The sequence below is a fragment of the Eptesicus fuscus genome, chromosome 6, assembly GCF_027574615.1.
Source record: "Eptesicus fuscus isolate TK198812 chromosome 6, DD_ASM_mEF_20220401, whole genome shotgun sequence".
NCBI classification, from domain to species: domain Eukaryota; kingdom Metazoa; phylum Chordata; class Mammalia; order Chiroptera; family Vespertilionidae; genus Eptesicus; species Eptesicus fuscus.
In genome coordinates, this window is record NC_072478.1 from 18,741,974 (window position 1) to 18,758,141 (window position 16,168).

At 44.1% G+C, this 16,168-nt stretch overlaps 1 protein-coding gene across 3 annotated transcripts in view; it reads left to right on the forward strand.

Annotated features, from left to right (window-relative positions):
* Positions 1–246: 246 nt before the first annotated feature.
* The window catches only part of BRD4 (bromodomain containing 4), an 87,343-nt gene continuing 71,421 nt past the window's right edge, over positions 247–16,168 (forward strand). For 2 of the 3 annotated variants that reach the window (XM_054717324.1, XM_054717325.1), the window contains exon 1: positions 248–497. The gene's annotated coding sequence lies outside the window, so the exon portion shown is untranslated. Of the gene's footprint in view, positions 498–16,168 lie in introns of all 3 variants that reach the window. The other variant, XM_054717323.1, reaches the window with a different exon arrangement.

Consider the following 16,168-nt stretch of genomic DNA (forward strand, 5'->3'; position numbering starts at 1 on the left):
GGAACTTCTCCCTCGGTCAGCCTCCTCCCTCTGTCTTCGGGGGCCCCGCCCTCAGTCTGTGGGGCCCCGCCCTCCATCTGAAGAGTCCCCCTCGCTGGGCCTGCGGGGTTCCCCAGCCCCGCCCGCCCGTCTCGCGCACTTACCTCGCGGCCGCGGGCTCTCCCGAGCTCGCACGCTCCGGGCGCGATCTCGGGGGCGCGCACGCCGGGCGGCGGCGACGCCGGGCCGCGCGCACAGCGTGCACGGTGACGTCAGTGCGCTGGCGGCGGCGGCGGCGGTGGCGGCGGCGGCGGTAGGGCTGTTTGTTCTGCTCTCCCGCAGCCAAGGTGCCGAAGCAGTGGCTGCGACGGTGGCGGCTGCCGGCGGTGCTCGCCGGCGAGCGGGGCCTGTGAGCGCGGCGGAGCGGCGGGCGCGACGGGCGGGCCCCGGCGCCGCATAGCAGCTCCAGGAGGAGGCTGCGGCGGCCGGTGGGGGCGGCGTGCGGCCTAGCGTTTCAGGTGAGGACCAGTGCCCTTCGGGGCGACGGAAGGCTCAGGGCGGCCAGCGAGGGCTCTCAGCGCCGCCCGCGTCACCTGCATTGCGTAATGGGCCGGTGCGCCAGTTCCGACGCCATCGGCGCGAGGGTAGGAAGGCCGGGGCGACGCGGGCTCGGGCCTGCGGGCCTCCCGCGTCCCCGCGCCGCCCGCTCGCGCCGGGGTCGCCTGCGCCGTTGGCGTCGGGGCGCCGGGCCGCTCGCTCGCCCCGTCATTGGCGCTGACGCCCCCGGGGTCGGGCCGGTCAGCGGGGCGGGGGGCTCCTGCGGGGGGCGCGTGCGCCGCGGCGGGGCGGGCAGGCGGCCGGGCGGGGGGGGGCGGGCCAAGGCGCTCAGCACTTCCTGTCGCCGCCATTTTGTCAAGTGAGGAGGAGGAGGAAGCGGCCGCTGCGGGGCCAGCGGCGCGCCCGGCCCGGGTAAGTCCGGGCCCGGCGAGGTGCCCGCGGCGCCGCCGTCCTCGGAGCGGCCTTGGCCTCAGCCCGACCGCTCACGTGGGGCGGGTCCGGCGCGCTCTTTGCCCACCTCGGCGCCTTGGTCCTTATGCCTGGGCTGGGGCAACGCGCCCCCGCCCCCATTTCCTCACCTTCCCGAGTGTCCTCGGAGCTCTGCGGAGAACGCGGCTGTTCCCTCCCAGGAGGAGGCTGCCGCTGCACTCCGCCTCGGGGGCGAGCCTGGCTCTCTTTACCCAACTACTTTCAGCCTGGCAGCCCCTCGCTGGGCGCTTTGTTTTGCTGGGTCGGTGCTCTCTTGGCGTCCTTGCTACTGCCCCGTTTATTTGCGGTGTTATGCGGAGTGATGGTTTGGAGTTGGGATGTGATGGAGTTGTGATTCGGCGAAATAAAATGACCTCCCCCCATGGAAATAGCACAGCTTTACCTAACTGAGACGCCCCCAAAGCCTGGCCTTGGACGAAGATGGGAAATCCCACTTTGGTGTAGTGGATAGTGTTCAGGCCGGTGGATGAGTCATGTGCTTTTGCTGAGTGGCTGGCTGACTTCCCTTTTACGCAAGACCACGCACTGTTTTTTTGAAGTGTTTTTATGTAGTTGTTGTTGACTCATTTGATGTTTCGTGCAACCTGGTGGGGTTTATATTCTTGGCCCTTGGGTTCATTTTTACCTGTGTGTTGGATGCAAGAAGTGACCTCTTGCAGTCTGTGCCTAATGGGATTTGAAGTGTCTTTGCTTACCTTTGAGAGGGCTGTAGATGTCCGAGTTGACAAAAACCAAGTCTCAGTGTACCTCTAAGCCAGTGGCTCTTTGGTGCTATAATACAGTTGGGAGATTTTCATGAATGAGGCTGTCAGGTTCCTTAAATTGTGAGCCCTTGGAATTTGTAGTCCTTAGAATTTGTAACACAAGCGATACTCAACAGGATTTATGAATGTGCTTTCAATTTCAAGGTTTTAGATGGCACAGTTTTATGACCTTGCCAGTAATTTAATAAAACATTCCTTTCGTTTTAATTTGGATGGGGATTATCTTCCAGCAAGGCATTGTAGATAACCAACTCCTTCTCCTCAAAAGCTTCAACCTGGGGCAGGTAAAACTCTCAGATGGTTTCAGCTTACCAAATCGAGAAGGAAAAGTCTGGTCTGAAACAAAATGCATCCCCTGATTATCCACCATATCCCCTATGTTGGTAGGAAACAGTATCGAAGGACTGAAGATGTGGGCTAAATGAGTCTTAGACTTTGTTTCCAAAAGTTATCTTTTTGAGCCAATTGTGATCTTTGTACTAAATTGCACTTCTGTTTTTGGTGGTGGTGGATATTTTCGTGTTACACAAATCGGATTATTGAATGCCTTCTCTTTTTTTCTATTTTTCGTATTTTTAAAAAAAATTAATTTTAGAGAGAGGGAGAGAGAAACATCCATCACTTGCCTCCCGAATGCACCCGACTGGGAATCGAACCCGAAACCTGGGTATGTGCTCCTGGCTAGGAATCGAACCTGCCACCTTTCAGTGGACAGTATGTGGGGATTCCTTGCTGATGATGACAGTTAACTCATAAGGCATGAGTTTATGCTCTGGCTTCCACCAACAGCCACACTGGCCTCACTTTTTCTTAATTTAAAGCAAAAACCATTTGGTGCCTCAGTAACTTGAAGACTCTGGGTTGTTAAATTTTCCAACAGCCCACTGTCACTCTCACAATTATGTGCATGTAAAATGTTTTAATTTTTGTGAATAATTAAATAAATTACTGAAGTAGGTTGTGTTTGTCTTTGTGTTTGTCTTTATGTGGTAAAAGTATAAAAAGAAAGGCTTGTCATTGAAAATTGCTACTAACGGTACTGGACATTCACATTTGCACAGTGAGGATTGTGGGGATTCCTTGCTGATGACGACATTTAACTCAGAAGGCATGAGTTTATGCTCTGGCTGGTGTTCTCTGTGATTAGAGTGTTGTTCCATGTCAATTCCTCGTCAGGACACAAGCCCAGGTTCTGATTGGGCCACGTGTGTGAGACAACCAATGGATTTTGTCTTTTACATCAATGATTCTCTCTGTCTCCCTCTCCCATTCTCTGGCTCTAGAATCAATAAAAAGGCATATCCTCGGGTGTGGATTAAAAAAAACGGCACGAGTCTAAAAATAAAATTGCCCTAAATTATTTTCTTTTTACTGGACTGTTAAGTTCCGTGAAGACAGGGTTTTGTTTGCTTCGCTTTGTGTATTTTTATTCTATATTGTATCCTTAATTCCTATAAGAGCACCTAAAATATTCTTTGAGTGAATAAACTGAAGAGATAATTGAGCAAGAATTTGGGATGTCCAAAATACCAACTGCAAATAATTCCTTTTATGTTAATAAAATATTGTTAACAGGGGACATAATTGTTCAGTAGGTCTTACAAGGAATGTGAATTTTAACTAAGATAACATTAAAATCTCTAAAATTGCAGTAAACTTATTAATAGTCCAGGCAGTGTGGCATGTAGTATTTCTGTGCACTGTCTACTGTATATGTACTACTTAGCAGTTTGAAATGTGGTGAGTGGGTTTAGGCTGTTGTTCAACTCTGACCTGAGAAAAGTGTCTTAAGAGAGTGATAAATCGTGCCAAATAATAAACAGGTATGGGTAGCATTTCTTAATGTGAATCTCATATTGTCAATAAAAACTTGATTGAAAAAAAGATTGAGCACTTTCTTTGTGAAATTCTCATTTCATGTGTATGTGATTGGCTAATCCATATCAACAATTAGTTCCTGAGCTCTTACTATGCACAAGGGAAGACAAAAAGCTATTTGCTTGATGACTTTTGTTTGGTACATATATTCTTTATTAATGTATTCATCCCCAAAGTATTTATTGAATATAAACTATGTATAATGACAGCTTTACTTAGACATAATTTACACATGATACAGTTCACCAATTTAAAATGTACAGTTCAGCCCTGGCCAGTGGGGCATTGTCCCTTGTACCCTATGGTCACCAGCAGGAGACAACCAATCAATGTATCTCTCTGATTGATGGCCCTCCCTCCCTCCCGTTTCCTCTTTAAAAATCAACAATAATAAAAACATTTAAAGTGTACAATCAAGTGTTTGCCTGTTTTGTATATTTCAGGAATTATATAACACATAACTTTGTGTCTAGCCGCTTTCACGCGGTATAATGTTTTCAGGGTTTGTACTGTAGTATGAATCAGTACTTTGTTCCTTTTATAACTGAATGCTATTCCATTATATGGATATGCTACATTTTATCCCTTCATCAGTTGATAGATATTTGGAATGCTATCAGTGTTCATGTGCACGTTTTTGTGTGGACATATGTATTAATTTCTCTTGGGTAGATGCCTAGGCATGGAATTGCTGGGTCATTGTAACTAACTTTTTGAGGCTACACAATAACTTTTTAACGGCATTGATAGTGCTTTTACAGAGGGCTTAAAAGAAAAGCTTAATGGAATATGGTATGGCCATTTAAAAGAATGAGGAAATGAAAGTGCAAGGATGTCAGCATGTTGACATGTACGGGTAGTTTGATTCCCATTTAGTTTTTTAAATTATACATTGTTGGAGAACAGTTTGAAATTCGAATAAGGCACAGAAAACAGTTTGGAAGATGTACCCCAAACGTGTACTACTTTTGTTATGAAGGGAGATTTTAGAAACATTTAAATTTTTTCTTCAGTCTAAACAGGCTTTAAGTTAATAAATTTGATTTTAAAAACCTGCATCTATATATCCCAGCATAAATCATGGATGTATTCCATTCTAAAGAAATATAGTTAGAGCAAAGCAACCATCTGTCCCATTCAACCCTGAAGGGAATAGACTTGGTTGGTCCACATTTGAAAATGAGATTGTAAAGTTTTGTTTTTTCCTTCTTCGTTAATATGTTTGCTTGTCTTTTATTGGTTTCAAAGAGAAAGGAGAGGAAGAGAGGGATAGAAACATCAATGATGAGAATCATTGATTGGCTGCCTCCTGCACATCTCCTACTGGGGATTGAGCCCTCAACCCAGGCATGTGCCCTGATGGGGAATCAAATTGTGACCTCCTGGTTCATGGGTCAGTGCTCAATCACTGAGCCACACTGGCTGGGCTGTAAGGATTTTTTCTTTAAAAACAAAAGTAGCACATGATCATTTTAAAGAATTTGGAAAACAATATTAAGATGGTGTTAAATGTGAAAAAACATCTTTTAAATCTATTTTTATGCTAGTCTTTCTACGTGAGTAACAAAATCGAATGTACTCTTTAACTTTTCAAAAAAAAAAATTACATTGTGAACATTTCCAAAATGCTGTGTTTCAAATGTTTGCCTAAGCCCTGGCTGGTATGGTTTAGTGGTTAGAGTATTGGCCCTCACACCAAAGGGTCTCAGGTTCAGTTCCTGGACAAGAGGAGTGCTTAGGTTGCAGGTTTGATTTCCAGTGAGTGTGGGAGGCAACCAATCGATGTGTCTCTCTCACATCCATGTTTCTCTCTGACCCTTCCTCCTTCCCTTCTGCTCCCTCTAAAAATCAATGGCGGGCTTGGGGGGATCCTTGGGTAAGGATTAACAAAAAGAAAACAAAGATAAATGGTTGTCTAATCTAACATGAAATACTCTGGTTTAATTCTGCTATTTTTGCATGTGATTTTCAAGTTTTCTCTTTTTTCATGTCTAGAGTGGGAATTGCTAGACCAAAAGGGTGTGCATTTTTGAAAACTTGATACAAATTAGTTTTCTAGAAAAGTTCGATGAATTTCCTTTTTCCCCCCCCCACAGCTTAACACAGTGTCTTGTTTATAAGGGTGAGGTTTTTAACATTATCCCCCCACACATAGCAATTGTGTGAAAACAAAATGTCGGCTTGAGTTTGTTCTGAGAAGCAAAGTGTCTCAGATCTTGCTTTATGACCTTTCTACTCTCTTTTGCCCAGAGCTGGACTTTGTTTCCTGAATTCCTGACCCTAAACTAGGAGTCCAGTGTTATCTGAATGCTCTGGGGAGAGTGACTGGGAGGGCTTGAATGGACTCTTGGTGTCCAGTCCTATCTTCATTTTCTTCTGGCCTGCTCTAACCATTGTTGGCACAGTTAGACCCCATTTTGAATCCTGGCCCTGCTGTCCGCTCTGTGACCTTCAGACTGTGTCTCAACCTTCCCCAAACTCCATTTACGAATCTTTCAGCCAACAGTAAAATGAGGCAGTGCCCTCTCAAGGTTAGCTACTTGCTTGCTGTCATTGACCATAGCCAAAACTGAAATGAGATTAGGTACCCGGGTAAGAGAGTCACACTGATGCGGGCTAGGAAAGTGCACTAGGTGACACCAAAATCGGCCAGGTGCCTTTCTGAACGGAGGGAGGGTTTTTAAGTGAGAATTTGTTTTTATCTGATAGTGAGATTAGAAGTGGTGATAATGGGATTGGTGGAAAAGTGGCAGCTCTGGGGACTGCCACCCATGGATCCTGACTGAAGAGTTTGGGGAAATGATCCAGCAGAGGAAGGTGGTCCAGTGTATCCTCAGGCCTAAACTGTAATGTTCCTGTTTCATTAAAGCCTGGTTACCTGGACAAAGGCAATGGCCAGGTTGCCAGAAATTGCTGATGAACTGAGGTTTTTCCAGCGTCCCTTCATACCTTCCCTGCTTTCTTTGGCCTTGATTTGAATTGTGTTGACATCTGGCTTTGGTGAAAAGATTCTGGTCTCCTGGAAGATTTGTGTCAAGTCAGGACCTCTCTAGAACGGGGACAAGATAGCTGGATATGCCAGGGAAACATTTCCTGGCTGGAAGGCTGAGATCCAGCTAATGGACTTTGGGCCTATTGACCAGAAGAACCAGTCCATGCCATTCACTATTACTAGGTGCTGTTAGGATCTAGTTCCATGTAGAAATTCCTTTTGTGTTAAACCCAATTGGAGAACATACTTCTTTCAGAGATTTATCAAATCTGAGTATTTAACTGTCAGAGTACTCAAATGCATATGCCATTTCTTTTTGACCTGTGACATCTTACAAATAAATACTTTTTTGTTGTTCATGCCAGGTATAGCATATTCTGTGATCTTTTCCTTGACAGTGTTGACCTGTTCTCTCAACATAGAAAATTTCAGGACTTTGGGCTGTGTTAGCAGGGTTGGTTGGGCTTGGGTGGAACTGTGTACCAGAGAGGGAGAACTATGGAGTCTACTGTCAGGTTTCAGTCCCAGATGGACCCCCATCTGGCCTTGACCTCAGGCAAGTTACATAATTCCTAAACATGCCCCATTATTTGTAAAATGGGTTCTGATGCCGGGGTGGGGGCTGGTGTCTCATTTTTACTGTGTTCAGATTGGGAGAATAAGGAGGAGCCTCTATTATTCTGGTGGGAGATAGGGAGTGCTTGCTTTGCTCTGCCTGAAGAGCTTTGAGAAAAGCTATCCAGGCCCCATTTTGCCTGTGGTCATCTTCTTGGTCTTATTGTCCACTTACAGCCTAAACTTCTTGTTTGTTCCTAGTTGCTGTTATGTCCACAGACATTGGCATACTGTGAAGCAGTGCCAGGGGAGACTTGGGCTTGGGCTTGTGCAATTTCCAGAAACAGGAATGAGTAATTCCTATGTCCTTGTGGGTGGCTAATGTCCTCAGTTGTCTTACCCCAGGCAATGACACATACATGCCTGTGGGTGAATTGGCATTTGAGATTTTGTTTTGTGTAAAAGAAGAGGAAGAGTGAGATACATTTATGATTTTACACTTGAAACACTTTCCACTGTGTTTGAGGAAATATATATTTCGTGGGAGCAGGTTGTTATTGTGAGAGTTGAAATGGGAGATCTGCATGGAGTATGGAACCTGCCAGCACAGGTGGGGGGCGGGGGTGCTGGCTGTAGAAAGGAGTACACTATGCCTGCCTTGGACCAGTTGTATACCCTCCCAAGCCTCAGTTTCCCATATGTGAAATGGGATAATAGATTTTGGCTCTAAGAACTTTGACCAGTATCTAGATTTTTAAGGGAACGTAATTCTTGTTTTATTATGTGTTTTTCAAACTGTGGGTAATGGAATGAATTAGGTAGATTGCAGTTATTGTGTAAGGAAAAAAAAGAAATGTTAAAGCGTGTCAGACACTCAAGGGTACTTTATAAAAACTTTTATTTCATTTATTGTGTACATGATAAAATGTGTTTTTTATTGTGGGTCATGTTAGAACAGTGTGAAATAACATTGTGTTAGATACTACTCAGTGGTAACTGGTTACCTTGATTTCTCCTCCCTTTTTGGCCATTTTGCAATCTGTTCATTACTTGCTGTTCGAGGAGGGGCGTTATCCAAGGCATCCTTTGAGATCAACTTAACGGTGCAGGTGTTCAGACATTAAGTAGTTGCTAGCGAAGAGACTAAGCAAGCAAGACTAAAAAAATTAATATAGTTAAGACTGCCGGAGGAATTACGCCACACAAGAATATGCAGTTGCAAATCACACAGCACACTTGATTACTCACAAGGTTCCTGGTGCTATGGGCTCAGACCTAATGGGGTCCCCAGGAAAGAGTGGTGTTCTCTGCGGACAGCGGTGGATCCATCTTTGGGTGGCTGGCCATCTGGTTGGGTCAAGTCAGCGGGAGGAGGGCAACCGAAGGTTAGGCCATTCTTCTGCCATCCATTGTGGAGCAAGGCAGCGTGGAGTGTGGACCAAGAGGATGATCGATGTCTAAAGTCGGGGACCCGTTTTTAAGCCTGTTCTGACCCAAGGCAGTCCAGGTGGCTATCAGTAACACATGTCATCACACAAGTGTTAATCAGAGTACAAGCTGGTTATCAATAACTGTCACTCAGAAGGTGTCTATCAGGTTTACATACGTCATTCCTAAAGGTAGCATTCAGCTATGGTCTTATCTATATGGTACAGCTAGGGCTTGGCCAGAGTGGTCATTCCCTGTGCTCTTTAATATTTCACAAAAAATAATTTTTCTACATTTCCTATAACACTTTAATTATTTTCTGTTGCTATAACATTGTAACACTCTCTACTTATTTCCTATCATTATCTGTTACTATGACATTTGCCCAAGGGTGACCTTCTGGATATGCTTTTTAGTAGCAGGTGAACTGCATTGATTTTTGTTTTCTTCCTTGTACCCACTGCTTGCTAGAAGCTCTGTAGGAAGTGGGGGTGGTGTGGTGAAGTTGAGAAGTCATGTAGTGGTGAAGATTGTCAGTAGTTTGCAACAGGCAAAACAAGTATATGTGCATGTGCATGTGTGTGTGTAAGGCAAGCTACTTGTTCTGTAGATACTGTCCTACCAAGTTTTAAATTAAGATGTCAGTTCTTTTAGGAAATGGTTGTATTGGATAGGTCTCTCTGGTATAAATATAACAAAACTAGTTACAACAAGAGGAAATTTGTTGGCTGATATGTCAATAAGTTTGGAGTGGGGCTCAAGCACAGCTGAATCCAGAGGCTCTAACAGGGACATCAAGAGCTTGTTCTCTCCGATACCCTGACCTCAAGGTCAAGAGTGAGTCTTCCCCAGTAGTGCTTTCTGATGGCGGGAGACTCTGTCTCAGATCATTGCCCATCCCTGAACATGTACAGGATGGAAAGCCGAACCACCTTGCCTTAAACATGGCACTTGTAGCCTGTCTCTGCCCCCCACTTGTTCACCTCAAGTAGTAACTCCAGCAGAATATTGGTTATTATTATGAGACATGCCAAGTGGGATTTTTTTGTTAAACCATCTGTCTTTTACGCTAGAAGTAGAGTGTACTCCTTAAAGCATGAAATTTTGGATAGGTGAAATGCAAGTTATTTTTTCATACTGAGGTGGTAAGCCAGAATTAGATGAAAAAGAAAAGGGTAGCCTGGTCGGTGCGGCTGAGTTGGTTGAGTGTCTTCACATGCACCAAGAGGTCGTCACCAGTTGGATTCCCGGTCAGGGTACATGCCCTGGTGATGGGGTTGGTCCCTGGTAGAGGGGGTGTGCAGGAGGCAGCCCAGCTGATCGATGTTTCTCTCTTATCAATGTTTCTCTCTCTCCCTTTCCCTCCCTCTCTTTATAAAATCAATTTAAAAAGAAACTACACACTACCTTTTCTTTTTTTTAAAGAAAAGAGAGTAAAAAGATACAATATAAAGAAAAAAGAAAAGGGTGAAGTGAATATATATGGTTAAGGATGAATGTATAGAATCCTATGCTAGCCCTAACCAGTTTGGCTCAGTGGATAGATCGTCGACCTGAGGACTGAAAGGTCCCAGGTTCGATTCCGGTCAAGGGCATGTACCTTGGTTGTGGGCATATCCCCAGTAGGAGGTGTGCAGGAAGTAGCTGATCGATATTTCTCTCTCATCGATGTTTCTAACTCTCCCTCTCTTCCTCTCTGTAAAAAATCAATAAATATATATATATATATATATATATATATATATATATATATGAATCCTGTGGTAGAGGAATGAAGAACAGTTTATCTTACCAGGTCCCAGGTACAGAGGGAGCTGCTGTGGGGGCTCTGGGAGGAGTCACGCCAAGTATCAAGAGTCTCTTGGGTGGGTGAGAGGGCTTGGGCCACCAGTGAAAGGGCCCTGTTTGGCCAGAAAAACATCCCTCAGGAAACAGAGATAAATTGGGTGGGGAACTTGAGACCGTAAAAGGCCCACGAAATAATTTGGTCTGGCCCTGCCAAGGCATTAGGGGTGAGTTAATTAAATGTTTGACCAAATATAGCAAGCTAATTTTTAAGTTGATAATTTTATTTGGCCCTTGAATATAAATATCCAAATGGCCCTTGGCAGAAAAAAAGGTTCCTCACCCCTGGCTTAGACCATCAGGGAAGCATAGGGCAAGGCTAGGATAAGAGACCAGGTAGATCAATTTCAGTAGACATTTACATGAATGAAATTGTAACGAACTTTTCAGTAGGCTGGATTCATCTTTGTCCATGTTTGCAAAAACTGTTGTCATTTGCTAAGCTGTTTGTGTACTTGAGTTCTTGTAGTCTGCTGCTTGGCATTCTTCTAGTATTACTGAAAGCTACTCAGATTTCCTTTATCAAAAACAAGTGTTAAGCATTGCTAGAGCAATAATTTTTCTACAATTTATTTGGCTTTATTTAGTCCTTTAAGGGGCTCAAATAATCGAGAGTGGCCAAGGAAAAAATAGCCCTGCTTCTCACTAGAGCATCAGTTCTTAATTTGAGGGGAGGTCTGAGGTCTCTTTGAGGATGTGATGGATGCTGTGGATTCTTTCTCCAGAAAAATGTGTATGCGTGAACATTGAATAATATTTGGGGAGGGGGGTTTAGAACCCTAAAGCCCACCCAACGAGTATGTACTACAATGAATTAACTAGGGTTTTTGTTTTGTTTGTTTTATTTTTTGAGAATGAGAAATGTCTTGTTAATTAAAAGGCTCTTGATGGTTTTGGTCGAGTGGCTCAGTTGGTTGGAGCATCATCTCGTAAACCAAATAATTGCAGAGTTGATTCCCTGTAAGGGCACATACCTAGATTGTGGGTACTATCCCGGTTGGGGCACGTACAGGAGGCAGTACATAGATTTTTCTCTCCTCCTCTCCCTCCTTCCCTTCCTCTCTTTCTAAAAATCAATAAAAACATATCCTTGAGTGAGGATTTTAAAAAGTAATAAAAATAAAAGGTTCTTGATGGTTTTGAAGACTTTCCTTTTTGCATGCAGCCTGATTTGTCAGATGTTTGCAAATTTATGAAGCAGAAACAAAGTGGAGCACCCATTTTGGTTTGTTCTTGTAAAAATCCTCCAGAGGTTTTTACAGAGTCCTCAAGTAACCCATGTGCCCACAGTGGTACAAACCTGCCCAGGGCCCCTGTGCACCCCTTTCTTAGCTTGTTCTCTTTCCTGGGTATAAGGAATGTCAGAATATGCCGGAAAAGGCCTTTGGTGGCTGCAGATAAAAGATTTGTGTTCTGGGGCTCTTCACTAAAGCTGCCACTGTTCCTAAAACTCTCCAGGATTTGGTGTCAGCCTAGTGTCTTTGCTGTAGAAGGTAACCCAATAGGTCGCTAGCCAGCCTGATCATTTGGTGGTATTGGGTATGGGTAGACATGTAAAGATTATGGCTGTGGCTCCTTGTGTGACTTAACACCTGCTCTCTGCTGTGAGACATTTGTTCCTGCACGCCCTTGAACCTGCAGACTGAGGGAGATAAGCCATTCTTCATAATAATATACTTATACACTTAGGACTATGAACACCTATACCAGGTGGTGTGCATGATGTCACTATATTCTCCCTCTCCAAATCCCTGTCTGGTGAAAGAATAGGAAATACAATACCATAAACTTGAATAATTCATACTTTTGTAATTGGGACAGAGTTGTCAGAGGATGGAAAAGAACTATTACTTCTAAGAATGGTGCATATTAAAGTCTGCTTTGACCCTAGCCAATTTGGCTCAGTAGACAGAGGGTCCCACGGACTGAAGGGTCCCAGATTTGATTCTGGTCAAGGGCACATGCCTGGGTTGTGGGCTCAATCCCCAGGAGATGTGCAGGAGGCAGCCAATCAATGATTTTCTCTCATCATTGATATTTCTCTCTTTCCCTCTTCCTTCATCTCTAGTGATGGGCCAATGCTAGAAAGGTGATATAATTCATTTAACAAGTGTGCATCCAAGAAACAGATTTTTATTTTGCTGTTTTTAAATTTAAAAAAAAATTGATTTTAGAGAGAGAAACATCCATTGGTTGTGATCAAACACGAAACCTGGGTATGTGCCCTGACCGGGAATCAGACCTGCAACCTTTTGATTACACTCAACCAACTGAACCACACCAGCCAGAGCTTTATTTTACTTTTAAAAACTTTCCTTTGACTTTGTAAAATGACAATTGATCTCATTGAATACGAGTTTGGCTCTGGTTGACTCGGGTAATTTCACTCAAGAAAATGGTAGAAATGTTAGACAAGCTCCATGCAAAACTGGACTAGTAATCAGATTTGAGAGTACATGATCAAAATACACTAGATGGATTGCAGCATAATTCTCCTGCTGCTCTAAAAACACATTGTATGTAAGATAAAACCCAAACTCCTATTCTGGGTATTCTGGGCCCCTGGCTTCTGTGATAGTCCGCTATCCCATTCTATGTCTTTGCACTTTGCTTCTCCTAGAATCCCCCATCTCTCGATCCATTTTTTTTTAAATAAATCTTTATTGTTCAGATTATTACAATTGTTTCTCCTTTTTTCCCCCCATATTTCCCCATCACCCGGTTCCCTCCCCCCCCTGTTGTCCTTATCCATAGGTGTATGATTTTTGTCCAGTCTCTTCCCATACCCCCCACACAGACAACCCTTTCCCCCTGAGAATTATCAATCCACTCCCATTCTATGCCTCTGATTCTATTATGTTCACCAGTTTATTCTGTTCCTCAGATTTTTAATTCACTTGATTTTTAGAATCACTTGTTGATAGATATTTGTTGTTCATAATTTTTATCTTTACTTTTTTCTTCCTTTTCCTCTTTTTAAAGAATACCTTTCAGCATTTCATATAATACTGGTTTGGTGGTGATGAACTCCTTTAGCTTTTTCTTATCTGTGAAGCTCTTTATCTGCCCTTCAATTCTGAATGATAACTTTGCTGGGTAGAGTAGTCTTGGTTGTAGGTTCTTGCTATTCATCACTTTGAATATTTCTTGCCATTCCCGTCTGGCCTGCATAGTTTCTGTTGAGAAATCAGCTGACAGTCGTATGGGTGCTCCCTTGTAGGTAATTAACTGTTTTTCTCTTGCTGCTTTTAATATTCTCTCTTTGTCTTTTGCCCTTGGCATTTTAATTATGATGTGTCTTGGTGTGGTCCTCTTTGGATTCCTCTTGTTTGGGGTTCTGTGCGGCTTCCTGAACTTGTAAGTCCATTTCTTTCACCAGGTGGGGGAAGTTTTTTGTCATTATTTCTTCAAATAGGTTTTCAGTATCTTGCTCTATCTCTTCTGGCACCCCAAAAATTCGGATATTGGTATGCTTAAAGCCATCCCAGAGGCTCCTTATGCTATCCTCACACTTTTGGATTCTTCTTTCTTTCCGCCTCTCTGGTTGGGTGTTTTTTTCTTCCTCATATTCCAGCTCTTTGGTTTGACTCTTCGGGTGCGGTGGTCTACTCTGTATATTCTTTATTTCAGACAGTGTATGCATAATTTCTGATTGGTCCTTTTCCACTTTTTTGGTATTCTCATTAAGGTCCTTGAAGGTCTCTTCAAGTTTCTCAGAGGTTTTTAGAAGATTCTTGAGTAACCTTATAAATATGGTTCTGAACACTGTCGTCCATTAGTTTGCTTTCATCTATTTCTCCTACTTGTGACATACTTCGATGTCTCCACATTTTGGCTGCCTCCCTGTGTTGATGGAGTGGCTTTGTGTGGTCGGTGACCTATAGGGGCCGGTAGCTCAGCTTCCCCAATCACCCTAGGTGGTCGCTCTTGGTATTCCCCTTTGGAGTGCAGTTGGGAGGTTTTGTTTTTCTCCCAAACGAGAAAGCTAGCCACACAGCGTCTGCTGCCCTCCCTCTCCGCGCGCTGCGAGCAAGCCTGCCGCATATTCAGCCGCCCGCCCTTTCCGCGCTCACAGATCTCCGCACCTCCACAGCTCCTGAGGCTCAGCGTTCCCCTCTCTTTTTTTTCTCTAGTTGTAGGTTTTCCACTCTGCCAGCTTTCCGGTGGTTCTGGACGGTGTGCGCTCTGTTTTCCAGTTGTAGTTTAAAAATTGTTGTGGTAGGCAACAGTTAGGTGTTTACCTTATGCCGCCATCTTGGTTTTTTCTCTCTCGATCCATTTTGGATTTTACTTGTTTTAAAGCAGGCATTCTCAAACTACGGCCCGTGGGCCACATGCGGGTGTTTTTGCCATTTTGTTTTCTTATTTCAAAATAAGATATGTGCAGTGTACATAGGAATTTGTTCATAGTTTTTTGGTTTTTTAACTATAGTCCGTCCCTCCAACAGTTTGAGGGACAGTGAACTGGCCCCCTGTTTAAAAAGTTTGAGGGCCCCTGTTTTAAAGTGACCCATCCAATTTCTAAAGCAGTGCTGTCCAGTGGAATTTCCTGCAGTGATGGAAACATTTATGTTTTGGGGTTATCCCACATGGTGGCCACTACCCACACGGGGCAAGTGAACTCATAAAGGTGGCTAGAAAACTCATGTCATGCCTGCTTTGACAGGTTTTAGAGAAGAGGCTCCTGATCTCACGGGGCTCCTGAGGCATCCTAGTCAACATTGCCCTTGTAAGCAGGTGGACGTGCAGTTCTGTGATGCAAGGGCTGGTCTAGCCAGCCTTTGGGGGCTTTGGGCTTTGCCAGGAGGGTGGGAGAGGTCTCCCTGGGGTTTTGAGGAGAGGGAAGAGAGAGGGGCCTGGGCCAGCATTTAGGGTGAAAAGATAGTCAGGGACTGAATCCTGATTTATGTAGCTGGGAATATGCCCCCTCTGGCCCATCCCATAGAAGGTTGGAAATGGAGTCCCTATAGGGTCTCAGATTGAGAAAGCCAGGCTTCTATGGAATAAGTCAGGTGGAGAATTGGTGTTCATTAGGGAAGGGCTTTTTCTTCTAAAACCATCCGTCCTAGAATGAATTCCTGTTACCTAGATAAGTATCATGTTCTCTAGTCTCTGCCCTAGAAAGTTTTCCACCCCTCTGGAATTTACTTTATCTGACATCTTTCATTGCATTTATTCTATACATTCCCCCTCCCCCCATTTTGAGAATAGAGCTTTAGGGGCAGTACTGGCCCATTTGGCCCATTATCTTTGTGTGTAGAGAAGGTGAAGGAAGGTTCAAGCAGGGACTGCAGGCTGAGCTGTGGTTCTAGAAGGTACTACCATTTGTGGGTCTGCCAGGAGTGAATCAACTGAGTGAGGTGCTAGTAGACCTAGTCAAACCCTACAGCCCATTCAGTTTTACTCCTTGATTATAGGCTCATGAAATGAAACTATTTTGAAAGTTAATACTGAATCATGACATTCACTTTTAATGACATGATTAATAGTGTTGTTGAGTTCTTATTTTCTGTTGTATTTCATTTGAACCTTACATCAGCCCTGTGAGAGTATATGTGTTTTAGAGTTGAGGAAATTGTGTTGAAGCCATCTGCCTACTTTTTTTTTCTGGTCAAAAACACAACATATAATTTTACTGTCATAACATTTTTAAGTGTACAGTAGTGTTAACTACTTTGGT